General features: G+C 38.8%; 1 long non-coding RNA gene across 3 annotated transcripts in view; it reads right to left on the reverse strand.

Moving 5' to 3' along the window:
* Positions 1-2,903, reverse strand: part of LOC116550971 — a 36,157-nt gene extending 33,254 nt beyond the window's left edge. For all 3 annotated transcript variants that reach the window (XR_004268646.1, XR_004268645.1, XR_004268644.1), the window contains exon 1: positions 1,716-2,903. This is a non-coding gene — a long non-coding RNA (uncharacterized LOC116550971). The remainder of the gene's footprint in view (positions 1-1,715) is intronic.
* Positions 2,904-3,535: the final 632 nt, after the last annotated feature.

Below are 3,535 nucleotides of genomic sequence, written 5' to 3' on the forward strand. Positions count from 1 at the left end.
AAAGGGAGGCCGAGGCGGGTGGATCACGAGGTCAAGAGATCAAGACCATCCTGGTCAACATGGTGAAACCCCGTCTCTACTAAAACTACAAAAAATTAGCTGGGCATGGTGGCGCGTGCCTGTAGTCCCAGCTACTCAGGAGGCTGAGGCAGGAGAATTGCCTGAACCCAGGAGGCGGAGGTTGCGGTGAGCCGAGATCGCGCCATTGCGCTCCAGTCTGGATAACAAGAGCGAAACTCTGTCTCAAAAAAAAAAAAAAAAAAAAAAAAAAAAGAATCTCCATTAACATTCTAAATCGTAGATTTAATGGTTTTTTGCTTAGGACTTACTGTACATCTCAGCAACATTTCTTACCATTGCCTGCCTTTGTTATTGTTGCTGTTACTTTTGTTCTAAAACTCACTGCCGTTTGTTATGTAATTGTGCATTTTCTCCATTCTTTATGTCTCCCTTCAGGCTACCATCTACCATTCTCTGGGCTTGTCTGCCTCACACCATATACCTGGGATCTATTGGAAGGTTCTGAGTTCAGCAATTTTATTTCCTAACTTCACTTCCAACTTTTTTGTAGATGGCATTTACATTTGTAGCTCTGGTTCCTGAATCTCCTGAGATGGAGATTGAAATTTTAGCAGCATGCTTGGTGTTTCCACATGGATTAGCCTCATGCACCTAAAATTTAAGAAATTCAAGATGAGACTACTCATTGCCCCTCAACATTTGTACTACTTGTTTCTATGTCAATCATTGCCATCACTACTCTTCACTTTTAAATTTTACAGTTATTCTTCGTTTTTATTTTCCTCAGGAGCTCTTCTTGCCACATTTTACACAAATAAAGAAAACAGGCTAACTGTCAGTGTTGCTGATGTTTTAAACCACCATGTACTAAATAAGTGTAGTTTTGCTATTTTTCACTTTCCTATGTGATTTTAACTGACAATAACAGGCTCTTTAAGAGTTTGAAAAAAAGTTTTAAAGGTTGTGAAACAATTATTTTTTTCTTGTTGATTAAGATCATTTTGCATGATTTTAGCTTATAATTTCATTTTTATAATTCCTCATTTCTCTGCAAAGCAAGAGCGCTGGTTACACTATTAACTCAGTTTCAATAGTCTTTGCATATGTGCTGCACTGTGCATGGGGTGTTCTTCCTCAGCAACTTCATTACTCTTTTTAGAGTAAGGGCATCTACAGATGGCAGAAGGGAAGTTTCACCGGTGGCTTTCAGCCATCCTCCTGAGAATTAACCACTTCAGTGCTATAGGTAGCTCTGATAATCAACAGAAGCTTCTAGCAATATCTGGTCATCCTCCTGAGAATCACACTGCCCTTAGTGTTTCAGAGAGCTACATTTATTAGCAATGGCTTTTCTGCAGTTCTGTCATTTCTGGAATTTCTGAAAGCCAGAAATAACTTCCTGATATTTGCTTTACCAGCACTTCCAACATTTGTCTCTATGCTCCTACAATAAATCATGTTGTGTTTGTAATACTTTTAGTGACGTCTGTTTTCTTGTCTGCCCCTGACTGATATATCATTTGGCACCAGAAGCACTTCCTAGGTAAAGAATTACCTGAAGACAGTATTTGTTATTGGTTATTTCATTTAGTGAGATTTGAAGGCAGTAATGACTCTAACATTGGTAGAAAATGAGATGGAAGTCCATAAAATGCAGAGACAAAACAGTTACTTAAATTGTCACTTGTAGTTACCTGGAATTCAGAGCTTAATGAAAGTGAAGCTGGAGAGTCCAAGTGACCTGGAACAGAATGACAAGGAAGCGATGAGCACAAGGACTGTGGGTGAAGATGTCTACGTGGAGATTAAAGAAAGAAAATGCTCAGGATTTTAAATTCTCAGCTCAAGGCATGATCAGAACACTAGAATGCCTATACCTGTACTGGAATAATCTTTTACCTTCTGTAGCCTCAGGACAGATGTATTAAAACATCAGACCCAAACTTTCAGGCTGCAGCCTGCAAAATTACCATGCAAGTTAAATTCACAACCTCAACAGTTCTCTTCAGTAAAAGGTAGGGCATTGACCATGAATAAGTCAGGATGCAACTGGAAAAAGAGAAACTGTTCTGAGAGCTTAAAGCACGAGGAATTAAAGGCAGAGGTTTGCATATTTCGAAAATCACTACATTAGAGGATTTTAAGTTTTACGTATTCAGCTCTAAATATTATTATTTTTCTCTCACTTTGTAAAGTCTTTAGTGAGTCTAATCCATAAGAAATTAAATTTAGTCTTCTTAGCTTAGACATTGAAGACTATTTATAAACTGGTTCTAACTTACTACACCTTTATTTTTAAATCGTTTTCTTCACAGACATTGTGCTTCCACCAATCTGGACAATAAGTTCATGTTGAGGGAATTAGTGTATGTCAAGAGAGCATTCAATGTAACTTCCTAGTTCTGATATACTAATTAATATGCTTTCTTTCCATATGTCCACAGCCTCACTCACCTACCTACTTGACTCATGTATCCAAGGCCAAGTTCTTGAATGATTTATCAATTGAGATCATTTAGTTTCATTGATAAGTGAATCATTTAGGATTGTATTGACTGCAAGTAACAGAAAATCCTAAATCTATTAGTAAATACATAAGGGCTGTTTTTCACATAAGTAAAATGAGTAAAGGTAGCTCGTAATTGTGTAATTGGTCTAAAATTATCAGAAACCTTGCATCCTTCTATCTTTCCCATCTGCCATCAAGGATGTAAAGTTGTCTCATAGCTAAGAGAGATGCAGATCTCCAGCCATTTTATCCACATTCCAAGCAGCTGAAGGGGAAGCTTCTTAACAGAAAATGTTCCAGTTTTCTGTTTTTCCTTTTTTGTTGGTTTGTTTTTGTTTTGAGACAGTCTCTCGCTCTGTCGCCTGAAGTGCAGTGGCGCGATCTCAGCTCACTGCAAAGTCCGCCTTCCGGATTCAGGTGATTCTCCCGCCTCTGCCTCCCAAGTAGCTGGGACTACAGGTGCCCCATCACGCCCAGCTAATTTTTGTATTTTTAGTAGAAATGGGGTTTCACCATGTTGGCCAGGATTGTCTCGATCTCTTGATCTCGTGATCTGTCCGTCTCGGCCTCCCAAAGTGCTGGGATTACAGGCATGAGCCACCGGGCCCCGCCTGTTTTTCTTTCTCAGCAGTAATGCCAGAAGTTTCACCGAACTTCCTACTTTGCCGGGAACTTAGACACATGGGTGAAAACTTGTCGCTTGGCACCTGAAGAATGGTTTTATTATTGTGGAAGGCAGAAGAATGAACATTAGATGAGTAACTTTAGACTCTGACACAATAACAAATCTATTTGTTCCTTTGGGACTACAGTCAATTTACTAAACTGTGAAATTCTCTCTTATTCATCTTTACCTTCCTAGAACCTGGCACAGTATCTCAATATATCGATGGATAATAATGAATCAATAACAACAATATCTATTTTAAACTGACATTTGGCTAGCCAGTTAGAAGGTCAAGAGTAGACCCACTTTTTGCTAGTACTAGTTCTATGAGAAATATT

Source organism: Sapajus apella, unplaced genomic scaffold (genome assembly GCF_009761245.1).
Source record: "Sapajus apella isolate SASKATOON/1434 unplaced genomic scaffold, GSC_monkey_1.0 scaffold8, whole genome shotgun sequence".
Taxonomy (NCBI): Eukaryota; Metazoa; Chordata; class Mammalia; order Primates; family Cebidae; genus Sapajus; species Sapajus apella.